At 44.5% G+C, this 26,065-nt stretch overlaps 2 protein-coding genes and 1 long non-coding RNA gene across 11 annotated transcripts in view; 1 reads left to right on the forward strand and 2 right to left on the reverse strand.

The window, feature by feature from the left end:
- Positions 1-8,928, reverse strand: part of PUM3 (pumilio RNA binding family member 3) — a 48,411-nt gene extending 39,483 nt beyond the window's left edge. For 3 of the 9 annotated variants that reach the window (XM_027964535.3, XM_060409409.1, XM_027964534.3), the window contains exon 1: positions 914-992. The gene's annotated coding sequence lies outside the window, so the exon portion shown is untranslated. Of the gene's footprint in view, positions 1-174; positions 993-5,681 lie in introns of those variants that run through there. The other 6 variants (XM_042243403.2, XM_060409412.1, XM_060409415.1 and 3 more) reach the window with 4 other exon arrangements.
- LOC121818644 (uncharacterized) lies at positions 1,191-5,191 on the forward strand. Its single transcript, XR_009599234.1, has 2 exons — positions 1,191-2,624; positions 3,353-5,191. It is a non-coding gene; the product is annotated as an uncharacterized LOC121818644 (long non-coding RNA).
- A 9,924-nt stretch (positions 8,929-18,852) lies between the features above and the next one.
- LOC121818643 (histone-arginine methyltransferase CARM1-like) overlaps positions 18,853-26,065 on the reverse strand; it is a 290,088-nt gene continuing 282,875 nt past the window's right edge. Inside the window, exon 11 of the mRNA XM_042243405.2 lies at positions 18,853-18,947. The gene's annotated coding sequence lies outside the window, so the exon portion shown is untranslated. The remainder of the gene's footprint in view (positions 18,948-26,065) is intronic.

Genomic DNA, 26,065 nt, shown 5'->3' on the forward strand with positions numbered 1-26,065 from the left:
CCCAACCATCACATTCCAGTGTCTTGGAATCATCTCTTTTTCCCTTGCATTACTCTATTCAGACAGTTCATCTCTTGTTCAGATTGTTTTCTGCCGTTAGAGTCAATTTGCTATGATTCCACTCCCTGCTGCCTGATTAATCTTCCAATATTACATCTATTCCATGTTATTTACCTGCTCCAACACCTTCAGAAGTTTCCCACTGCTTACAGGAAAAATTTCAAACTCAGTCTGTGTGCTGTGCTTAGTCGCTCAGCTGTGTCCGACTCTTTGGGACCTGACAGACTGTAGCCCGCCAGGCTCCTCTGTCCATGGGGATTCTCCAGCCACGAATACTGGAGTGGGTTGCCATGCCCTCCTCCAGGCGATCTTTCCATCCCAGGGATTGAACCCAGGTCTCCCACACTGCAGTGCTCAAGTCACTGCCTCTGGCTGAACGTAGTTTTCCCTGGGCCTCCAGATTTCAGGGATGCCTCTAGCCACGCTCTGCGTCTCGGCTTAAGATCAGTTCTTTGGACTCCCCTATCTCGGCACCTAGTTCGTTTCTTCCTAGCGCTAACAACTTTCAACTGTACATTCAGACTGCAAACTGGGCACCTGGCCCTGACCGGGCGCAAAGTGAGTGAGTGGCAAACATACAACAGAAAGGCTGAAAGCGAACTAGCCCGGACTCGGAAGAGGCTGAAGGTAAAAGCTAACCCAGAACTCTCTAGGCAGCGCGGTAGGGAGAGGAGCTGTACACCCGCCCTTGTCCCCAGGCTCCCGTCAATCCCCAAAATCCCACAACAAGGACGGCCACAGAAAGCAGCCCGGCGGGTGACAAGGGCGAAACCTCTACCTCAGATACCCTCCGACTCCAGCACCGGGCAGGGAGCAAGGCCCCCCAGAAGCAGCCGGAGTCCCCCTCACTCACCGCACACGTGCGGCCCTGGCAGGCGCGGGTCCCGGCTCCGCCGCTGCTGCTTCCGCTTCCCCGCCTTGCTCCGCCCCCTAGCCTTTTCTCTTCTTCCTCAGCCGAGCTAGAGTTAAGGGGCCGGCAGTAGCCGGAAAAACGGAAATTCGGCATTTCTACTGGTCCGCGTCTAGTCATACGTCATCTAGAGGCGCGAGTGCGGCGCCACGGGAGTTTTGGCCCTAGAAAGTATCCGTGGGTCAGTGACGTGATGGCGGCTACTCAGAGTGACGTAATTAACCCTTTCCCTCCCCGGCCGCAGAGCTGGCGGCTCCTGGTGGACGCTGACCGACTGTGGAAGTGGAAGTTTGGTTGACCGGGCTTCTCCTCGTTCTTCAGTCGCTAAGCCGTGTCTGACTGTGATACCATGAACTGCAGCACGCCAGGCTCCTCTGTCCTACGCGACCTCCTGGAGTTTGTTCAGTTGAGTCGGTGATGCTATCTAAGCATCTTATCCTCTGTCGTCCCCTTCTCCTTTTGCCTTCACTCTTCCCCACCATCAGGGTAGCAGGGAGCATTAAAGGGACATCTCGGTAGTTGGCTAGGATTGCGATCTGGTTTCTTTCCGTTTCTTAGCTGGATGGCTTTGGGCAAATCACTCAATTTCTCTGAGCCTTGGTTTCCTGATCAATAAATTATAGATTGGCTAAGTCATACATGGAAAGCGCCTGGCACAATAAATGATTTGAATAACCGTTCAAGAAATGGTTGCCATTTTAAACCGCTGCGAGTTCCTCCAGACGGTATTTACCCCACTTAAGGCTTTAAGAAATCAGACTAGTTAGGATGTTATCCCCACCTTACAGATGAGGAAACACACCACAAACTTGCTCTGGTCAAACAAAATAGTTTATTCTTTTCACGGTTTTGGAAATCATGCTAGTAGCGAGGTTGTGCACCCTCTGAAGGTTCTAGGATAGCATTGTTTGTCCCTTCCAGCTTCTAGCAGTTCCAGGCATTCCTTGGCTTGGACTGCATGACTGCAGTCTCTGCCTCTGTCCTCACATGCCTTTCTCTTCTATGTCTTCCTGTCTTCCGTATATTATAAAGACACGTGGCTTTGGATTTAGGGCCCATCAGGATAATCAAGGATGCTCTCATTCAGAGGTCCTTACTTAATCATATCTGCAAAGATCCTGTTCCCAAAAGCAGTCTCTTTCATAGGTTCTGCAGGATGGTATACTGATATATCGTTTGAAGGGCCACTGGGAAAGTTGAGGAATAGGACTTGATCCCAGGGGTGTCAAGCATCAGATTTTACTGTTTTCCAAATCACATGTTTCCCACCTCTTAAGGCATCAGGCTTGAGACTAGTATTTCACCGGACTTTGCTTCTTGAGGACAGGGACCATCATTACTTCCCAAACACCTATAGCACTATTCAGCACATAGACAGTTGCTAAGCACACAGCTCTGTGTGCCTTAAATATTATGTTTGGATAAGCTCTTTTAAGTCTCATAAAAACAGTTGAGTAGGTATTTTCCCTCAAGTTATGTAGAAGGGGGAAACATTCAGTAGTTTTGATCCAGTCATTCTGACTCCAAAGTCAACATGACTGACTATGGACCACTATCTCTAATTCACAGATCCTCTAGCGAAAGCTCAAGAGGAGAGAATACAGAACAAGAACGGCAGAAGGTCCATTGCAGCACCTATTAGGCAAATAGAATGGTATGTACTAGCCAATAACAATGATAAAATCTTCATGTACACACCCTACCTGAAAGAGATATATTTATATTTTCAACACCACAGTTTGCATCACCCCACATCCTCTCAGACACATCCATGTAGCTGTCAAATGTATTGGGTTGGCCAAAAAGTTCGTTTGTGGTTTTCTATCTGATCTTACTGAAAAACCCCAAAGAAACTTTCTAGCTAACCCAATACATCAAACTCTGTTCATCTGCCTTCTCACCAAGAAGAAAAAAAAAGAAAAGTCACATACCTAAGTCCGAGATTATTATTAATGATGTTATTTATCCAATCTGTGTGCTGTCAAAAATTTCACAGTAGGATTGACTTGAGTGTTTGATTTGTTTGGAGTCAGTTGGAAGTATCTTGTGGTTTCACAGGACAACAACAACAAAAGTTTTCTATAGTTTTACAGTTAACCAAGTTAATTCTTCAAATATCTAATACCTGTCCATTTCCCCTATGCTCCATGCCCTCCCTTCCCTCCCAACCTCTGACAACCATCAGTCTATTCTGTTTTTATGAGTCCAGGTTTTTGAGATTCCACATGTGAATGAAATCACACTGTATTTGTCTTTTTCTGACTGACTTGTTTTCTCTATTGTTTCCTGACTGCAACACATAACTCAGTTTCCAGATCTGTATCAGAGTTCAGGGCTAGGAGAATGGAGAAAAGATGAAACCCACTTTTTTCCTCCCAGTAGGGCTCTATCCTTTCACCCCAGAGGGAGAAGACCTGGCAGTGTTTCCCGTCTATTTAAACACCTAGAACTCAGTCACACGGCTGCCCCCAGGACTGGAAGACCATCAGGCATACTGTTAACCAAGCATTTGGATTCCATTCTTTTTCCAGTACTGTAGTAAAATGACAGGTAACTTGGCAAATATGCTTTCATCCAGCAGCAGAGATTTGTTATTTAATCTGGTTTAAAACTTAAAATAACTCTAACTAGTAAGCTAAAACTTAAAATTATTGCAGTATCCAAGGTAGGGGATCTCAATCTTGGCCACACATCAGAATCACCTGTGGATTAAAAAAAAAAAAAAAAAAACCCAACAACAGTAATTCTGATTTAATTAGTCTGAAGTGGGACCTGGCCACTGAGAATTTGGAAAGTTCCCCCAGATCACACTAAGGTGGGGCTAAAATTGAGTTGCTTATTTAGGGAATGGAGTTCAAGTTGGTGACTTGATTTTCCAGTTAAATGAGGATTAAACCCTGTAATCTTCTGGTTCCTCTTTTTGTGGTCACCAGAATTAGAGAATTAAATGGAAAGTGCACTTGTTTCTCTAAGTAGAATTTCTTAGATATAACTATCTCTCTTATTGCTTGAGGTCTCCTGCAGTGAGTTAACATCATTACATACTGAAAATGGTTTAAATTTGAACTATATGCTTTCAAATGTATTCTGGAAAAAGTTCGTTGTTTTTTTTTAATTTGTCACTATTTTGTGCAATTTTCCTCTTTTTCATAAAAATAAAGTGTTAGGTGTCAGCTCCCGCACATCTCCCCTCCCTCCAAATCGGTTCTTTAAAGTTTTAACTAATGGATTTTTAACTAACGATGTTCTTTTTGTGTTTCCCAATGCATAAGCAGGGATAAAGGGCATGTTATTGATGTAAAACATAAGTGGGACTTTGGCAACGATTGGGTTTTATTTTCAGGACCTATTAGGATCATAAATCCATGGAAACGGAGCAGTTGCCAACACATTTTCCTTTTGTAAAAAAAGAACTGCTTCTGAGTAGAGCGGATTATGTCTTTCAATACCACACATTTGCTAAAAAGTGCACGAATATAAACATTAATTGTGCATTCCGAATTTCCAGTTACTGTGTAGTAGACATAAAATTGACCTTGTCCTAGTTTTACTTTCTTTGATGACATTCTTAAGAGCCACAGAAAAATCAGATCAATAAGATGGTGGCTCAGTTGGTAAAGAATCTGCCTGCAGTGCAGGAGACCACCTGCAATTCAGGAGACCCAGATTCAACCCCTGGGTCGGGAAGATCCCCTGCAGAAGGGAATGGCAACCCACTCTAGTATTCTTGCCTGAGAAATCCCATGGACGGAAGAGCCTGGAGGGCTACATTCCATGGGGTCGCAAGAGTTGGACATGACTTGGTGACCAAACCACCAGCACCACCAAACATAAAATTGACCTTGTCCTAATTATACTTTGTTTGGTGACACTCTTAAGAGCCACAGAAAAATCAGATCAATAAGATAAAAGTGTATCTGATTGTAGTATAAAATACCACTTTTAATGAAAGATCGTATCAAAGATTAGTTAGTATCACTTAAAGCCTATGAATCATACTTAATGCTGCACTATCATAGAACAAAACTCCTCAAGCAACAGGTACCAGCACCAGGTTTTAGCAAGGATGGGAACAATGAACATGTTTTTGATTTAACTTTTTGATGAACTTTTGTTTTCAGGCTTTATGAAAGGTATTTCCTTTGCAAACTAGTGGCTGGTTTTGACTTGTGATTTCCTTGATTTCTGAGCAAGCTCATTAATAAATGAATCATTTTCTAACTATTTCTCCCATTTTTACTTTTAAAAACTATAGAAATGTTAAGTCAGGACTTAACAATGATGTCTACTCTATATACCTACTCAGTTTTCCTCCTCATTGTAAGATGTAGAAAAGATTAACCAATAACCTAAACCCGTAATGTCACTTCAAATTTTCCAGAGATAGAATTAGAAGGCCAAGACATATATTAGGGGTGGGAAGCCTATGAAAGACAAGGAGGGAGAGAACAGGATTAAGTCAGAAGCCTCAGGCCATAATACTGATCAAATCCTGATCTGAAGGGACTGATGGACAGGAGAAAGGTGTGGTAAAAAGAACTTTTGATCAAAGGTTCTGAGACTCTGGTAATCATAGCCTTGTAAGGTGAAGAAACTACAGAGATCCTTTTGCAGTGACCATGGGGGCTAAGAAGTACTGAGAGGCGCCTCAGTGGATCATCTGGGCTCTACAGTGATCCCACACATCCCCGATGTAGAAAAGCAGCCTTACCTCTTCCTGCTAAGGTGAGTTTATCACTCCTGCCAACATGGCTGAGAAGGAGTTCCTCTTCTCACTGCTGGTCCTGGACACAGTGAGTCCAAAACATCCAGGAAGCATCCATAGCTCAGTAGAACTCTTGCTCTATCCTCTGCCAAGAATGTGTCTCCTTTGCAGAGCCCAGAGCTGTAGGAACAGAAAGCACAGATTGTCCCAGAGGAACATTTAGAATGAAGGCAAGTGGGGCCTTTCCAGCTTCTGCTCCTTAGTTCCCAGGCCTGTGTAGTTGTCGTCTTATAAGGACCATATAGAGATCTCTCACTTGGATTTGTTCTGCATTCTGGAGCACAGTGTCCCATTTTTGTAGATTACGGCCTCTGAGTTGGTGCTTCAGCTGCACCTTTAAAAAGCCGATGCACAGCTGTGTCACATGGCTGCCTCTGGGGGAGCAGTGTGGAATGTGTCTCGTGGATCACATGACCTCCTTTGCTGAGAAGTGTGTTCCCTATTCAGATGCTATGTTGTATAGTTTTCCATGACTATAGAGCAGGTGCTTCTTAGCTTCTGGACAGTGGTCCTGGCTGAGGCTCTTGGGCAGGAAAAGCAAGTCCATACTTGAAATAGGATTTCAAGTATGGGGATTTCAATTATGAGGAGAAACAGCTGGCCCTTCCAGAGTCATAGGAACCCAATGTCATCAACTCATCAGTAGGTAACCTGCTGGTCTCTGGGAAACAGTGCCAGTTCAAGGGCTCAGTACTGGTTTCTGTTGCCGGCAGTCTACATTCAGAGGAATCAGTGGTCAGACTGGCTTTGGTAAGTGGGAGTTCACGCTGCTTGGCCCACATGTAGCCTCTCACTGTGTCCACTAGGTTCATGTACCCACCAGGCCAGCTCTAGAGTGTCTAGTGTTGCAAGCTCACTAATGTCAACTGGCTGAATCAGCTTGTCTGGTCGGTTGTTCAGTGGTTATTGTGGATGCCTTTTGACTGGGCTTCCTCTGTGGCTCAGATGGGGAAGAATCTGCCTGCCCTGCAATGCAGGAGACTTGGGTTCGATCTCTGGGTTGGGAAGATCCCCTGGAGAAGAGAATGGTTACCCACTTCAGTATTCTTGCCTGGAGAATGCCATAGACAGAGGAGCCTGGTAGGCTACAGTCCATGAAGTTGCAAAGAGCTGGACACGACTGAGCGACTAACACTTTGTTGGGTAGTATCATGTGAAAATGGTCACCTGCCGTGTCCATTCCCATCTGCCTTTACCCTGGACTTTGTTTCCCACCGTCCTTTTCCTTCCAGGTGCTTGACTGGTTGGGGCATTGGCCAATGATAGCAATTTCTATATGCTCTCACCTTGGGCTATTTCTCCTTCCACATAACCTGGATGACTAGGTATACTCTTGCCCACTGGGAAGATTCCCCTCTCTACTGTCTCTCACCTGAATGAGGTTGTAATGCTACTATTTACTTTCAGTTTGTACCCCCCAAACCTTGCCAATTCACCTGTAGACTCTGCTGGGGATTTTTCCTCCTCCATCAGCTATTTGTAAGGTACCCTGCTCTATGGCCACAGAAGAGAGCTGAAGAAAGAGGGCTGATGGAATCACGTGGGTGATGCGGAGATCGAGGCTTCCTATTTGTGCAGCCGACTCATGCCCTCTGGTCTTACTCAGACTCAAGCCAGGACATTTCCATGTTCTAATGGATTGTTGCTGGGCCCTTTTCACTTTATGGAAGGACAGGTGAGACAGAACCCACCTCCCAGTGGACAGCTGTGGGAGGACCGTCATTGGACACTATAGTCAAGCACGGCCTCTCTCAGGTCTCAGTAAAACACTAGGAGATGGGTATAATTCCCCATTATAGATGATCTGGCCTTGCTCTAGAACCCCAAGGCTCTAAGCTGTGATGCTCCTTGGGCTTACCATGAACTCTGATGCTGCATCTTTTCTCACCACTGACACATCCCACATCACAGGGTCTACCAGATGTTCTGCTCTAAGTGGGGAGGCTGCCTTTGCTACATCTTGGCCTTGCTGTATAGTCCTCCCTGCCCCAGGTTCCATTCAAAGCTGGCAGTCTGTCATGCCCTTCAATGCATGGACCAGACAGAGCAGGATTCCTAGAAGTACTTGGCCGCCAGAACATGAAAAGGCTCCCCAGGCATTGTACCCCCTTCTTTGTAATAGGGAATCCGAGATGCAACCATGTGTCTTCACTTTGGAGGGATAGCCTAACGTGTCCCTGACCCTAAAAATATGCACCTCCTTTTTTCAGTCCAGTCTTAGGATTCCTGTAAGCTTTACTGAAGTGGCCTGTCCTTGAAACTCTTCAGCATTTATTTCCCATCTTTTTGAACACGCATTTCTTACCAAGGTCTCGAGCGTACTAGTCATGTCTTTATTTCACAAACGTAATGAATTGGTGTGCTGTTCTGCGGGATGTCCAGATGGCCCAGATCTCTGTGGACTATATTAAGACAGAAGGTGGGCGAGCTAACACAGCCCTGGTGCAAAACTGTAAATGAATACCGTTGTTCATTCCAAGGAATATGAACTGTTTCTGATCCTATTTTCCATCTACTTTTTCTATCCTATTTTACCATCTGCTGTGGTAACTCAGGCATTTCACCTCTGTTCTGCGACTGGAATAAAAACTTAGTGTTTGCCTCCTTCTTCCGGGGTCCATGCTGGAGTATTAAATCCCATGTTCCTAGAAAGTGAGTCCAAGTCAAGGTTTTTCCGCTTGTTCTCTTTGGCCTTCCAGTCCCCTCACACCCCAGTCCCTCGGTGGGCCTCTCCCCTGACACTGGATGCTGGCTAACTCCTGCTGGTCCTCTAGGGGGTAATCTCTCTCCTCCCCCAACAAGCTCAGCATGTCCTCTGTTGGGTTTAACCCAAGTGACTGGCCAGGCAGCCAGGAGAGGCAGTGGGGGCTGCTCCTGAAGGCAGGGGGTTGGGGAGCAGATATTGTCTTGTAGGGAAAGGCCTCTATGGTGTCTTCCTGCTCAAGCAGAGTCTGGATCTTAACTAGGCAGTGCAGGCTACCTCTGTAAGTTCACGTGTTCAGGGCCATCAGCAGAGCCAAACCGGGGGCACGCATTCCACAGCTCATGGTCTCAGGTTGTCCCTGTCAGGTCTTTGGCTCCTGTGTAACAGGATGCCCTGGGTAAGCACTTGAAACATTCTGGAGATGCACACTTCCTAAAATCTTGGGCTTGCTTTTCACATCATCCTCTTCCCCTGCCAGAGACAGCAGCCTCTTTGCAAGTGACCAGAGATGGCTCTGCCTCCCCCAGGAGCCTTTAACCATCTGATTCCAGTTCTCATTGTCACTCTGCAGGGAATCCTCCACATCCATTCTCCTTGTACACACCGAACACCCCCCCACCATAACTTTCAAGTCCCTGATCCACTGCCCTGGCAAAGGCATTCCACCAGATGACCCCATGCTCATCAGTAGTGACTGTTTTTTAGCAGATGAACAACCATCTGTGCCAAGGACTAGCTGTGCCCCACATACCACTTGGACTGGGACCCTCCTTGCCAGCCTGGGATGAGTGATCAGTCTCAAACCCCATCTTTTCATCAGCTTTCTAGAACCACTCCTGGTACCAGTGGCATTGTTTCAAGTTCTCTGGGAAACAAGAGCAGAGTTAGAAATGTGATTTATGCAAGGAATATTCCACAAAGCTAAAGGGAAGAAGCAGTGGGGGTAAGAGGGAGAGTCTCAGACAGGGATGTGGGAAGGATCGTACAGGAAGAGCCCCCAAGAACAGCTTGGAGGATTCTTTGGCCTGGCTGGTGTGAAGACTCAGAGCCAAGACTGGCCATTAGAGAGATGGACAGGAATGTCCTGTTGTTGGCTTGGAGCAGCCCCAGAGCCCGTGGTCTTGGTCTGGACACTGTGGATGCTGGAGGTTTGAGAGCTTGGAGGCCTTCAGCTAACCCACCTCTCACCTCCTGCAGCAGGTGTCCTCTTGAAGAAAGACCTGAGCCGTATACTCTGCCTGTCACTGTTATATCACTGGTTTAGTGGCAAGGCCAGGACAAGAACCAGAATGGTCACCAGGGTTTTAGAAGCCTAATCTTACGTCTTTTCTATATTTGGGGGTAGGGGACAAGATTAATTTCTGCCATATATTCTTCAATGTATTATCTAGTATTTAGCAACTCAAAGCAATAGGTCTTCAAAAAATCTCAAAAAATAGCTCCTTGGACAGTAAATTATACTATACAATTAAAATATGACTTCACACTGAGTGTAGAAGTCAGGTTTTGGAAGCTACACAATCCAGTGTTTGTTTTAAGACACCTTATTGCTGAGGTTGACTATGTGCAAAACAGGGCGCTCGTGGGGACTCTCCGCAAGACAGGGAGGTGAAAACAACAATCGAGAATTTTAAGTTTGGTGGCCGAGTATCTCAAATACATTAACACCTGAAGTTTTATAACATCAAGATATCATTTCACAAGGATTAGCCATCTGACAGCAAGGAAACTGTCCTTCATTTGCTGTAGTATCTTAAGTGAAAGTAAAAGTTGCTCAGTCATGTCCAACTCTTTGCAACCCCATGGACTGTAGCCCACCAGGCTCCTCTGTCCATGGAATTCTCCAGGCAAGAATATTGGGGCATGTTGCCATTCCCTTCTCCAAGGAATCATCCTGACCCAGGGATCAAACCTGAGTCTCCTATATTACTGACAGATTCTTTACCATCTGAGCTGCCAAGGAAGCCCACTGTATCTCTAGGACCTTATATATTGCCTGGCACATAATTAGTTGTCGATAAGATTAGTTAGATGGATATCACTGTTAATCTATAATTGCACAAGTATAAGGATCACAGCTATTTTATTTGCAGGCACAGTGAGACCTTAAGTCAACAAATTCGGCAACTATATTCATCCAGTGGCTATTCTGTCCCAGGCACTGTCCTGGGCACTCGGAAGATCTATTAGTCAACAAATCTAAGCCTTCCTGGTAATAAACAACAAACAACCACAATCAATAAACAAGGGCATGAGAAGATGTGTTAGAAGCACTACAGTAAAAAGAATGGAGTTGAGTAAAGAGAGAACCAGACCAGGAGAATAGGCTATTATATCAACTAGGGTGGTCAGTGTAGGTCTCACTAAGGAGAGATTTGGAAAGTTTGGGAGTTTGCCAAGCATACATCTGGAAGAGGAGCCTTCCAGGCAGAGGAAAGAGCTGAAGCAAAGGCCCGAGAGCAGGAGTCACCACCCTCATGACTATGTCTTTGAGGAACACGGGGAGGGGTGGGTGGCTGGAGTCAGCCAGGGAGAAAAGTAACAGGAAACAAGTTCAGGAGGAGGGTGGGAGTGGTTTGCAGGTGGTGAAAGGGTTTTTTAGGCCATTTTAAGGACCCTGGGTTTTACTCTTGAGTGAAAAAGCAGCGCCGTCTCAGGGTTCTGAGCAAAGGAGAAAAATGATCTGACATCCAAACAATAAACTTTGGCAGGATTAATGAATATATGAAGTAGATAGAATCATGCTATTTTATTGCCCATGAACTGGTTCTATAAAACTCATCATAATGATGTATTATTTTTTTGCTGGTTTTTCCTGACACTCACTCTTTATCTTTAGGGAGCTGCCTGTCTTACATAACTTGATCATTCCCACTTCCAGCAGCAGCAGGAGGAACTATCTGGCAACCACTTAATCATGACTAACTAGATACCATTTGATAGTTCTGAGAGCATTTCTCACATGTATTGTGTCACTCAAATCATCCAAACTGTATGTGGTATTACATTACAGATCTATCACAAATACAGAAACAAGCTCCAAGGGATGATGTATATATACTGCCCACAGTCACACATTTAATAAATGGCAGAGTATGAATTTCGTCTCCTCATCTAGTATTTGTAGAGCTACATTCCAGGTCCTAAAGACAGCAAATGGCTACATTACTCTAAGAGGGGTTTAGAGTTCAGGTGGGAGGCCAGGAGGGGAATAAACAAAAATATGGTAAATATCAGAATAAAGAAAAAGAGGCAAAGTACCAAAGTTTTGTAGTGTGTTCAGCAAAAAGGCCCATAAAGAGGGCGATGGTCACGATGGTTGGTAGCCTTAGATACACTGAAATGGGGCAGTGGGGGGAGGTCCAGATGAGCACTGTGTCCCCTGGGAATGGTTGGAAGCTCCATTCTGAGTGGAAGGAAGTTGTAGGAAACAGGATGATAGTGAGTAGAAAAAAGCCACATGATATAGAATCTCAAGCCACAGACTAAGACCATCTGTACTTGATCTACTGCAAGCTGCCAATGACTTATGAGCGGAGATGATGTTAACAAAGTTTTTGTTTTTTAACCTCCTTGAACTTTTTAAAAGTTCAATATAACAGGAATGGGTAGTGGGAGCTGACATGAGAGGCAGTGTCGCAGAATGAGTTCCTTCAGAAGTCAACAATGAGATGAAGATTCAAGTGAAATCACTGAGTGTGGGGGGTGCTGCCAGGAAACACCAGTGTGGGACTAGGGGGGAGAGGTGGGAACCAGAGGCAGCCAGCAACGTGTCCTCTGTCGGGCAGTTTACCACTCTGGGTAACGAGATTAACCTTGTTGGGGCACTCTGGGGGCCGTTGTGGAACACAGAGCCGAGGAACCCCCTCACAAGGGATGCAGGAGCCGGGGTGTTTACACGTGAGCTCCCAGCGGTCACTGATTGAGGCTGCTCCTGGGAGTGGGGATTTGAGGTTCCCCAGAACTCCCAGCCTGACACCCAGGCGCTATGATGGCATCTGGTAGCATCCGAGAAGCCCTCAGTCAGAAATGCACCTGCTGGCAATGGGGGCTGGACAGTGTGCAAAACAGATAAGGTGCGTGGTCCAGAGAGGCTGGTGGCAGGATTTGCTACAGCCCGCAACAGTAGTAGATTGAGACCTCTAAGCCAGAGAGTCACATGGGTTCAGACCAATGTGCTGACAACAGGGAATCAAAAGAAGGGACAGCTTCAGAGCTTCTATAAAGGGAGAATTGCAAGCCTTGGTCTTATAGACCTTTGCCTTATAAGGTCACAAGTGACTCAATGTATTTAATGACTGGAGTTAACCTCTGAAAAAAGTCTAACTGGTCCCACATGCATTCTTTTGAACACATTAGGGAAAATAAGTATCTATAAGATTAATCATTTAAAAACACCCATGAAAGGGAAAAGTGAAAGTCAGTCATGTCTGACTCTTTATAGTCCATGGAATTCTCCAAGCCAGATTACTGGAGTGGGTAGCCTTTCCCTTCTCCAGAGGATCTTCCCAATCCAGGAATCGAACTCCCGTCTCCCACATTGCAGGCAGATTCTTTACCAGCTGAACCACAAGGGAAGCCCCAAGAATACTGGAGTGGGTACCAGTGGATCTTCCCGACCCAGGAATTGAACCAGGGTCTCCCGCATTGCAGGCGTATTCTTTACCAAGCAAGCTATCAGGGGAACCCAAAAACAACTATAAATAACATTTATTAGGGAAGGATCTGGGCAAAGGTGTGATAAAATTTATATACTTGTAGGAGAACAACATACATTCAAATTCCAGACCTGCTCATTTTAGCCAATTCATCTTTTTCATGGGAACACAAGGAAAACCCTGACTTTTCTTTCTCTGTTTGCTTTGTTGAAACTATGTGTCCCATACTGAGATTCACATGGGAGGACAGTGAGTGACATTCTGCCAGGTGTATGGAGGGAACCATCCTCTGTGCGACTTTCCCCAGACCTGGTTCCTTTGCGGAGGCCTCTCCATGCTGACATTCTCATTAATGGAAGAAGAATCGATCTTACCCTCTTCTTCTAAATTTTTCTCTTCTTTCCATCAAATTTGATAGAAAAAGAATGGGTTCAGAAGCACAAGGGGATGGAGATCTTTGAAAGGTACATGTTTGAAAGGAAGAAGGAGGAAACAAGGAGATTAAGGAAAACGAGGAGACTGGGATGTATGGGATGGGGATTGATGGGAAAATGAAGTAGAGAAAAAGGCAGAGTAGAAAGGTGGAAGGAGGAAGGCGAGGAGCTTAGTGACTTTGATCCCTTCGCCTTAAGAATGCCAAGGATGCTGACTATTCAGGGTTCCTTCCTGTGTCAGCAAGACAATCTGCAAAAATACATTTGAGCCAAATTTATAGATATAGGGAACCAGTCAAATGTCTCCTTGTGATGTTAAATTTATTTAGTGACATGAACAACTCAAAGCATATTTAAAATAAGATACAAATTTGTAAATACTGTTTGCTTCAATTCACATTTCATTTAATAAAGCCTTCATATTCATTTCTGATGGAAGTATTCTTGTCATCAGTAGAGGTACTTTTCAGTTCAGTTCAGTCAGTCAGTCGTGTCTGACTCTTTGCGACCTCATGGACCGCAGCACGCCAGGCCTCCGTGTCCATCACCAACTCCCAGAGTTTACTCAAACTCTTATCCATTGAGTTGGTGATGCCATCCAACCATCTCATCCTCTGTCATCAACTTCTCCTCCTGCCTTCAATCTTTCCCAGCATCAGGGTCTTTTCAAATGAGTCAGCTCTTTGCACCAGGTGGCCAAAGTATTGGAGTTTCAGCTTCAACATCAGTCCTTCCAATGAACACCCAGGACTGATCTGCTTTAGGATGAACTGGCTGGATCTCCTTGCAGTCCAAGGGACTCTCAAGAGTCTTCTCCAGCACCACAGTTCAAAAGCATCACTTCTTCGGCGCTCAGCTTTTTTTATAGCCCAACTCTCACATCCATACAAGACCACTGGAAAAACCATAGCCTTGATTAGATGGACCTTTGTTAACAAAGTAATGTCTCTGCTTTTTAATATGCTGTCTAGGTTGAACATCTGGAAGTTCATGGGTCACGTATTGCTGAAGCCTGGCTTGAACTTCCAGATGTTCAAGCTGGTTTTAGAAAAGGCAGAGGAACCAGATATCAAATTGCCAACATCTGCTGGATCACTGAAAAACCAAGAGAGTTTCAAAAAAACATCTATTTCTGCTTTATTGACTATGCCAAAGCCTTTGACTGTGTGGACCACAATAAACTGGAAAATTCTGAAAGAGATGGGAATATCAGACCACCTGACCTGCCTCTTGAGAAACCTGTATGCAGGTCAGGAAGCATCAGTTAGAACTGGACATGGAACAACAGACTGGTTCCAAATAGGAAAAGGAGTACGTCAAGGCTGTATATTGTCACCCTGCTTATTTAAATTATATGCAGAGTACATCTGAGAAACGCTGGGCTGGAAGAAGCACAAGCTGGAATCAAGATTGCTAGGAGAAATATCCATAACCTCAGATATGCAGATGACACCACCATTATGGCAGAAAGTGAAGAGGAACTAAAGAACCTCTTGATGGAAGTGAAAGAGGAGAGTGAAAAGTTGGTTTAAAGCGCAACATTTAGAAAACTAAGATCATGGCATCCGGTCCCATCACTTCATGGCAAATAGATGGGGAAACAATGGAAACAGTGGCTGGCTTTGTTTTTTTGGGCTCTAAAAATCACTGCAGATGGTGATTGCAGCCATGAAATTAAAAGATGCTTACTCCTTGGGAGGAAAGTTATGACCAACCTAGACAGCATATTAAAAAGCAGAGACATTACTTTGTTAACAAAGGTCCATCTAATCAAGGCTATGGTTTTTCCAGTAGTCATGTATGGATGTGAGAGTTGGAGTATAAAGAAAGCTGAGCACCGAAGAATTGATGCTTTTGAACTGTGGTGCTGGAGAAGACTCTTGAGAGTCCCTTGGACTGCAAGGAGATCCAGCCAGTTCATCCTAAAGCAGATCAGTCCTGGGTGTTCATTGGAAGGGCTGATGCTGAAGCTGAAACTCCAATACTTTGGCCACCTGATGCAAAGAGCTGACTCACTTGAAAAGACCCTGATGCTGGGAAAGATTGAGGGTAAGAGGAGAAGGGGACAGCAGAGGATGAGATGGTTAGATGGCACCACTGACTCAATGGACATGGGTTTGGGTAGACTCCAGGAGTTGGTGATGTACAAGGAGGCCTGGCGTGCTGCAGTTCATGGGGTCGCAAAGAGTTGGACATGACTAAGTGACTGAACTGAACTGAACTAGGTTGGTCATAACGTTTCTTCCAAGGAGCAAGCGTCTTGTAATTTCATGGCTGCAATCACCATCTGCAGTAATTTTGGAGCCCAGAAAAATAAAGTCAGCCACTGTTTCTACTGTTTCCTCATCTATTTGCCATGAAGTGATGGGACTGGATGCCATGATCTTAGTTTTCTGAATGTTGAGCTTTAAGCCAACTTTTTCACTCTCCTCTTTCACTTTCATCAAGAGGCTCTTTAGTTCTTCTTCACTTTGTGCCATAAGGGTGGTGTCATCTGCATATCTGAGGTTATGGATATTTCTCCCGGCAATCTTCATTCCAGCTTGCAATCCATCCACCCCAGCATTTCTCATGAGGTACTTTTGGAGTCATCCAATATTGCTTTCAGCAAGGACTTAAAACATTCAAGTTTACCACCCAGGAATAATGATTGAATAATATTTCTTTGCCGCCTTAAAAAAAAAGTGATTATCTCAGGATCCTTCTACTCATATTTAAAATCTGTATTGATTTTAGCTAATTTATGGCTCATCTCTAAGCGATATGTTATTTATCAACACAAGGTAACTGAGAGAAACTCTTATAAATGAGAGTATCTATAAGGACTGGTGGAGAAGGCAGTAGCACCCCACTCCAGTACTCTTGCCTGGGAAGTCCCATGGATGGAGGAGCCTGGTAGGCTGCAGTCCATGAGGTCACTAAGAGTCAGACACAACTGAGCGACTTCCCTTTCACTTTTCACTTTCATGCATTGGAGAAGGAAATGGCAACCCACTCCAGTGTTCTTGCCTGGAGAATCCCAGGGACGGGGGAGCCTGTGGGCTGCCGTCTATGGGGCCGCACAGGGTCGGACACGACTGAAGAGACTTAGCAGATTAAGGACTGGATTTAAAGGTGATATACTTTAATTTTTCTTTAAAGTAAAACTTAGGCAAATATGATACCGTTTTTCTAGAAGAGAGAATTTAATGGCTCAAGGCCAAGTTGACTAGTTTTAGCTCAAGATATTCCAGAGGTTTCTTCAAACCTCTGCTGTCAGACCAGGCTTGGAACCACACATAGAGAACATGTTCCAGGAAGTATTTTAGCTTCCATTTGGTTCTGGACTATTCTAGCCAGGTCAGCCTTTTCAGGAACTATACCATGAAAGAATGCCAGCCTCACCTGTCAGCACTGGTGGTTCTCAACTGAGACTATTCTACCCCCTGGGAATCACCTGGCAATGCCTGGAGATACTCTGGGTTGCTACTACTGGGTTGTATTTGTCAGAGTTCTCTAGAGAAAGAATCCATAGGATCCGTATGTGTATACACACACAGAGAGAAATTTATTTTAGAGAATCGACTCACATGATTATGAGGCTAGAAAGTCCAAAATCTGTAGTTCAAGGTGAAAGGCCATCAAGACAGAGACCCAGGGAACAGCTGGCATTGCAATTCAAATCCAAAGGCCATCTGCTGGCAGGATTCCCTGTTGCTGGTAGGAGGTGAGTCTTTTGTTATATTCACCCACCTGATAGGGGCAATCTGCTTTCCTCAAAGTCAACCAATTTAAATGTTATCTCATCCATACCCAGAGCAAACCATAATTCAAAAAGATACATGCACCTCAATGTTCATAGCAGCACTATTTACAATAGCCAGGACATGGAAGCAACCTAAATATCTATCAGTGGATGAATGGATAAGGAACATGTGGTACAAATGCATGATGGAATATTACTCAGCCATCAAAGAATGAAATAGTACCATTTGCAGAGACCTGGATGGACCTAGAGACTGTCATACAGAGTGAAGTGAGTCAGAAAGAGAAAAACCAGTATCGTATAATATTGCTTAGATGTGGAATCTAGAAAAAAATGGTGCAGATGAACTTATCTGCAAAGCAGAAATGGAGGCGCAGATGTACACAACAAACTTATGGTTACCAAGCGGGGGAAGGGAGGGGTGGGATGGATTGGGAGATTGGGATTGACATATATACACTGCCATGCATAAAACCAGTCACTAATGAGAACCTGCTGTGTAGCACAGGAAACTCTACTCGGTGCTCTGTGGTGACCTAAATGGGAAGGAAATCCAGAAAAGAGGGGATATATGCATATGCGTAACTGATTCACTTTGCTGTATAGCAGAAACTAATGCAACATTGTAAACCAACAATACTCCAGTACAAATTGATTAAAAAAACAATTAATTTAAAAAGAAAACATATACAAACTCCTATACATAAAATAGATAAGCAACAAGGGTATATTATATAGCACAGGGAATTATAGTCATTTTCTTGTGATAGCTTCTAATAGAGTATAATCTGTCTTGACTCCCTATGCTATATACCTGAAACTAGCATCTTAAATTAACTAGACTTCAAATATTACACTTATTTAACAGTACATGTTTATTAGTATATACAAATATTAAATATGTTTATATAACATAATAAAAAAGAGAGGCTTCCCTGGTGGTCTAGTGGCTAACACTCCATGCTCCCAAGGCAGGGTGGCCATGTTCGATCCCTGGTGGGGGAACTAGATCCCACATGCCACAGCTAGAGTTTGAGGGCGCAGCTAAAGATCCCACATGCTGCAACTAAGACCTGGCACAAGCAAACGAATAAATTAAAATATATATATAAAATAATAACGGGAAAAATAATAAATGTTATCTCATCCAAGGACCCACACAGAAACAACCAGAATAACATCTGAGAGCAGAGCTGGGCACAGTGCCCCAGACAGTGGCACAAAATTAACTACCACGGGGGTGGCGGTTACTGGCATCTAGAGAGTAGAGGTGAGGGGTGCTGCTACAGCCCTGTAACACACAGGACACACCCCCCACAACAAAGGCTCATCTGGCCGCAACTGTCAATAATGCCGAGGCTGAGAAATGCTGTTCCCAGCTCCAGTCACAGACTTGTAATGTGACTATAACATCATTGAACGGAAGTGATGAGACTTTTCCTCTTTGTAGGGAGCTATTAGAATCATCTAGAAAGAAAGTAACTCATGGATATGAAACATCTTAATGAAGATCATCCTTCCCTTCTCCTTCCACTCTGACTTGCTGGGAAAGACAGCTAACTCCACGGAGGCCTACCTGTAACAGGTCAGCTGGTGTGGGACTCTTGGGCAGACAGAGACTTAATTTCTTCATGCCGAAGCTTCAGTCAATGTTTCAGCTGCAGAAATGTGCTGAGGAAAAGGGAAGAAAAGAGAGTTTGTGGCAGCTCCTCTGGTCTAGATAAAATGTGAGCTCAGGTGCTTCTGGAGTAAAACCAGCATTTGAGTGCAACAGTCACTGGCCAGTGCAGCCACCAAAACAGGACAAAATCACCCAAACTGACAGTGAACCTGCTGAGAACAACAGAGCCAATGGGCCAGTGGTGCGAAGGCTGCATTCATTCATTCATTCTTCACTTGCTCAACAAATAACTTGCGCTAGGCTCTGAGTGAATGAGGCAGCCTGGTTTCTGTTCTCATGTTCTGCAGTCTCACAGAGAATGAACCACAGAAACTTATCATGGAGGAGAAGGAAGTTCTGGACGGATTCACAACCTCATCTAGGGGTGACTTTGGCTCTGGTAGGAGAGTCCTGGGTTTGGGGCCAAAGCTGGATTCAAATCCTAATTTAGATCTCCTCGCTGGCAAGTCAGTTATCTTCATGGATCTTCTATAAAAGGGGGCAAAAATACCTGCCATCCCATCTGTCCTGGACTTAATGTGAGAAGCAAATACAGTAATGCATGATAATGCTTTGTCAGTTGTAAAGTCCTGAATCAGCCTTTTCCACCCCTGGTTGTACATTAAAATCATCTGGTAGTTTTTTAAAACTACCAATTTTGTTGCTGTGTACTTGACACTATCACACCATTGTTAATCTGGTATGCTGCTGCTGCTAAGTCACTTCAGTCATGCCCAACTCTGTGCGATCCCATAGACAGCAAGCTCCCCCATCCCTGGGATTCTCCAGGCAAGAACACTGGAGTGGGTTGCCATTTCCTGCTCCAATGCGTGAAAGTGAAAAGTGAAAGTGAAGTCGCTCAGTTGTGTCTGACTCTTAGCGACCCCATGGACTGTAGCCTACCAGGCTCCTCCATCCATGGGATTTTCCAGGCAAGAGTACTGGAGTGGGTTGCCATTGCCTTCTGCATAATCTGGTATAGTTCAATAAAAAAATCTAAAAAGACTACTGATGGCTGACACCTTCCTCCCACTCCCACACCCCCTACCCAATAGCTCAGACTACTGGGGTCAGAATCTCTTGGAGGAAGAATCTAAAGCATTAGTATTTTTTAGAAGCTCTCAGGAGAAAATAAAATGAAGCCATCATCTACAAGCATTGTCAATGTCACTTTTGTGTGATAGTGATCCTTGCATCCCAAGGTTGGTCAGATTTGACATAAAAAGAGGATATGGGCTCTCTGCCCTGGGGCAGGGGGTGGTCTTGCTTTAATGCTATAAGCAGAAGCCTGCTAAAGCTCAGAACCTGGATGCTCTAGGTCACCCAGTGACCTCACAGGCCAGGAGAGTCTTGAGTGGCAGGCAGGCAACAGATCTTACTGCAGATGCACAAAAAAAGGTCCATCTACCAGGTAGAGTGTGATTTCCTTTGGCAGGAAACTGGACTCATACAACAGACACGGGCTTTTCTGCTCTGTGACGGATCCTCTTTTAGACATTTGGGACACTATGATAACCTTAAGAGACAACAATCACTACCTTCATGGAGAGCATGTTCTAGCCGGAGGAGGAAAACAATAAAAAACAATAAAATGCAAATACGACAAGAACTACAGAGAAAAGTAAAATAAGCGGGGTGGGTCCCTGGTCTTGTGAAAGAAGTGAAAAAATGAGGCGTGTTGGTTCCTGGAGGAACAGTGTTTGAGGCAGAGGGAACAGCAAGTTCAGCGTCCTGACGCAGAGACATGCCTGGTTTGGTTGAAGAACAGCAAGGAGGGCAGTTTTGCTGCCAAGGGTGAGGACAGGAGGAGGTGAGATAAGAATTAGGGGTAGGTCTGTATACAGAGCCTCATAGGATCCCGTGAAGACTTCTACTTTGACTTCAAGTGAGAAGGATTTTGAGCAGAGGATTTGACTTGTTTTTTTATAGGATCACTCTCGGCCACACGGAGAATGGACTCAGGGGACAAAGGAGGAAGGGATCCCAGTTAGGAGGCTGTTGTGGCAAGCTGAGAGGCAAGGGCTGTGGCTTGGCCCAGGGAGGGAGCGGCTGAGATCTTGAGAAGCGGTAGGCGATCGGGTGAGAAGCAGCGGAGCCCGCACGTGTGAGGAGCCAGCGTCACAACTGAGGACTCGAGGACAAGCTGACCAAAGCAAGGGAGCAAGCCCAGGTTCGACGTGTCAGAAACCCAGAGTCCACTAAGATCAACGCCACTGAAGCCCCCGGACAGACAGAAAAGGGCTCCCCCGCAGCCCTCCTCTCTCTCTATGCACCTTACATTTGAAATGCTCCGGCTCAGATGGTACAGTGTGCCTGCAATGCGGGAGACCCAGTTTCGATCCTTGGGTCAAAAAGATTCCCTGGAGAAGGAAAGGACAACCCACTCTAGTATTCCTGCCTGGAAAATCCCATGGACCGAGGAGCCTGGTGGGCTACACCCCATGGGATCGCAAAGAGTTGGACATGACTGAGCGACTGACACATACACACAAACACTATTAAAAAAATGAAAGTGCTTTTTTGAGGACACTGTCACCATGGTTGAAGCTCCATGAACACAAGAATTTAAACATTGCCAATTACTGCGCGCTGTTGAACATTTCTTAAGACATAAAGTGATTCTTCAGAACCTAGCTTTATTATTATTATGCATCAAATCTGTGATACTGAAATTGGCAAGACTGGACACATGCAGTGGAAACAAATGGGGTAGAGCTATGCACGTGTGTGTGTGTGTGTGCATGCGCGCGTGCGCGCACGCGCAGGCGCGTTCACTGTGTCCAACTCTTTGCGACCCCATGGACTGTAGCCTGCCAGGCTCCTCTGTCCATGTAATTTTCCAGGCAAGAATACTGGAGTGGGTTGCCATTTTCTCCTCCAGGGCATCTTCCAGACCCAGGGATTGAACTCACATCTCGTTTATCTCCTGCACTGGCAAGCGGATTCTTTACCAACTGTGCCACCTGGGAAATCCCAGAGCTATTCTAAATGCTAATATGTTCCACCTTGAAAGTTCCCTATCTGTAAGACAGAAGAGTGTGGCCGAGGAAGAACATTAGCCACTAGATGGCACTGTTTCCCCTGAAATGTCTGACAGTCTCTAAACCCCCAGGACGGGTGGCTCCCTAGCAAGCTACAGAGTCTTTACCATCAGCCTCACCTAAAGTCCAGTGCCTAGATCCCCAGAGGCAAGGAATGAATGTGGCCGGGTCTGTTCTTACGCAATTCTGCAGGCTCTCTTGGAGTGGAATAGCTTGAAGGATTCTCTTCTTCCCAATCAAGCTCTTCACAGAGTTTAATATGGGAGTTCTTAGCCCTCTGGCAGTCTGCTAGGCTTCTGAACTCCTCAGCATTATGTTTTTAAATGCGCAGGATTTAAAATGAAAGGATTATAAACCAAGCCAATTATACTGAAATGCAATCATAAGACTATAAAGGAAATGTGAGAACACGAATGCATGTGCTTCTTTAATAATGCAATAAATTAGATCCGGGGGAGCCTCCTGTACATTGTATTTCTGAAATAGCAATGAGCAAAAATGGTCATTTCAGGGACTTCTCTGCTGGTCCAGTGGTTAAGACTTCACCTGCCAATGCAGGGGGTGCTGGTTTGATTCCTGGTGGGGCAGCTAAGATTCCACATGCCTCACGGACAAAAAACCAAAACAAAAGACAGAAACAATATTGTAATAAGTTCAGTAAGACTTTTAAAATGGTCCACATTAAAAAAAAAAGTTGATTTAAAAATAATATTTCAAAGTATCTGCAACACCTGTATGTGCTGTTTGTGGTGATTATTTTTGATAAAATAGATTCATCTTAGTTAGTGGTGGTTAGTTACTAAGTCGCGTATGACTCTCGTGACCCCATAGACTATAGCCTGCCAGGCTCCTCTGTCCATGGGATTTTCCAAGCAAGAATGTTCGAGTGGGTTGCCATTTCCTTCTTCAGGAGATCTTCCCGACCCAGGGATCAGACCCAGGTCTCTTGCATTGCAGGTGATCTTCTGCATTATAGGAAGGTTCTTTATCAACTGAGTCACCACATTTCAAAGTATCTGCAACAACTGTAAAGTGATGTTTGTGGTGATTATTTTTGATAACACAGATTTTTAGTTTAGAGGCAGAACCTAATGAAAATAAAGTATATTTGATTTTGCTCTCTTTCTCTATTTCACTTCATGGACTGCTTGAATTCTATTTAAAGACCTCTCAGAGACTGGAAGACCCCAGGTTAACAATCCTTGTTCAGTGACTCTCTAACCAGTCAATCACACATAGCGCCAACTGAAGAAAGCGAAACTTCACTCAGTCTAGCCAGGTTCCAGTCGAAGCAGGAGTGAGTTCCTGACAACCCTTCCTTTCCTGGCCCTCCTTTCTGCTCATGCCTCTGAAGCACTGCAATTTCTATACCACATTCTCTTCCCGAAGTCTCTCCTCTCCTCTTTGGCAGCTAAAACCAAAGCCGCTTCCTGGCCTCCTTGGCTCCTCTTTTTCTTTCTTTATCCAAAATCAAGATGAGTCTCACTCAGTCCCAGAATCAATGCTCGTTTGTCCTTCGCTTTTTCTTCCCTTTCTTCCCACCTCCAGAGATGGAGGAGGAAGAGGGAGGGTGTAGTGATTGATGAAAGCCTGCAAAGTCCAACTGTTACAGTAACAGAAAACAGGCAACTTTCAAGTCTCAAAGTTGTTCTTCCCTCATCCTGTTAATCTCCGTCTCCCATTCTACTTTACTTTCTTCACTTTGCTTATCCTTATCTAAGTCATCTGTATACTTATTTTATTGTTGTCCGTTTCCCACACTTAAACTCGACCTACAAAAGGGCAGAGACTTGTCTGTTTCATTGCAGTGTCCCTAGTGCCGAGAACAACAGGGCTGAGTATAGAGCAGATGCTCAAATAATACTCATTAGAGGGATGAGCCAAGCTGGAATGGATTGGGAATGTAAGGAATTCCTGGATTTCACTTTTTCAGTCTTTTTTTCTACCACTCTATTTTACTGATGTGAAAAGAACAAAAATACCCTGGGTAAGTTTCGCAGAGGGTGACTTAAGGATTAGACGAGTCCAACAGAGAATCTAAGTTTTGGTTTGGTAATTACGGGTAACACACTATGTATACATATCTTACTTTTATGTAATGCAAATGCACTTTAGCCTTTTTATTTAGGTTAGAGAATACTTGACAAAAATAAATATTTTCTCCTCTTTTGAATTTGAAAAAAAAGTAGCCTTCTGTTTCATCTCTCTGCAAAAGCCTTCATCTCTGTGCAAAAGTCATAAGTGAATCTGTATTAAATATGATATCAAACATAATAAGTGTAGACACGGTGGGGTAAAGGGGTGGGATGAACTGGGAGATAGGGATTGACATACGTACACTACCATGCGAAAATAGACAGCTAGTGGGAACATGCACTGCACAGGGAGCTCAGCCCAGTGCTCTGCGATGACCTGGAAGGGTGGGACAGGGCAAGAGGGAGGGGATATATGTATACACATACCTGACTCACTTCACTGTACAGCAGAAACTAACACAATATTTTAAAGCAACTACGTCCCATAAAATATATATATATACATACACACACACACAACATAAGCAGATCTTTTACCAACGGAGCCACCAGGGAAAGCCCACTTAGCTATATCAGTTTAGTTCAGTTCAGTTGCTCAGTCATGTCTGACTCTTTATGACCCCATGGACTGCAGCACAGCAGGCTTCCCTGTCCATCAGCATCTCCCGGAGCTTACTCAAACTCATGTCCATTGAGTCGGTGATGCCATCCAACCACCTCATCCTCTGTCGTCCCCTTCTCCTCCCACCCTCAATCTTGCCCAGCATCAGGGTCCTTTCCAATGAGTCAGTTCTTCACATCAGGTAGCCAAAGTATTGGAGTTTCAGCTTCAACATCAGTCCTTCCAATGAATATTCAGGACTGATTTCCTTTAGGATTGACTGGTTGTACATCCCTGCGGTCCAAGGGACTCTCAAGAGTCTTCTCCAACACCACAGTTCAAAAGTATCAATTCTGTGGTGCTCAGCTTTCTTTATACTCCAACTCTCACATCCATACATGACAACTGGAAAAACCATAGCTTTGACTAGACAGACCTTTGCTGGTAATGTCTCTGCTTTTTAATATGCTGTCTAGGTTGGTCAGAGCTTTTCTTCCAAGGAAAAAGCATCTTTTAATTTCATGGCTGCAGTCACCATCTGCAGTGATTTTCAAGACCCCCAGAATAAAGTCTGTCACTATTTCCATTGTTTCCCTATCTATTTGCCATGAAGTGATGGGACCAGATGCCATGATCTTAGTTTTCTGGATGTTGAGTTTTAAGCCAACTTTTTCACTCTCCTCTTTCACTTTCATCAAGAGGCTCTTTAGTTCTTCTTTGCTTTTTGCCATTATGGTGGTATCATTTGTGTATCTGAGGTTATTGATATTTCTCCCAGCAATCTTGATTCCAGCTTGTGCTTCATCCAGCCTAGAATTTCACATGATGTATTCTGCATAGAAGTTAAATAAGCAGGGTGACAATATACAGCCTTGATGTACTCGTTTTCCTATTTGGAACCAGTCTGTTGTTCCATGTCCAGTTCTAACTGTTGCTTATTGACCTGCATACAGATTTCTCAGGAGGTAGGTAAAGTGGTCTGGTGTTCCCATCTCTTGAAGAATTTTCCAGTTTGTTGTGATCCACACAAAGGCTTTAACATAGTCAATAAAGCAAAAGTAGATGTTTTTTTCTGAACTCTCTTGCTTTTTCAATGATCCAACGGATGTTGGCAATTTGATCTCTGGTTCCTCTGCCTTTTCTAAAAGCAGCTTGAACATCTGGAAGTTCACAGTTCATATACAGTTGAAGCCTGGCTTGGAGAATTTTGAGCATTACTTTGCTAGCATGTGAGATGAGTGCAATTGTACAGTAATTTGAGCATTCTTTGGCATGGCCTTTCTTTGGGATTGGAATGAAAACACCTTTTCCAGTCCTGCTGCCACTGCTGAGTTTTCCAAATTTGCTGGCATACTGAGTGTAGCACTTTCACAGCATCATCTTTTAGGATTTGAAATAACTCAACTGGAATTCCATCACCTCAACCAGCTTTGTTTGTAGTGATGCTTCCT

This window comes from Ovis aries, chromosome 2 (genome assembly GCF_016772045.2).
Source record: "Ovis aries strain OAR_USU_Benz2616 breed Rambouillet chromosome 2, ARS-UI_Ramb_v3.0, whole genome shotgun sequence".
In the NCBI taxonomy this organism is placed as follows: Eukaryota; Metazoa; Chordata; class Mammalia; order Artiodactyla; family Bovidae; genus Ovis; species Ovis aries.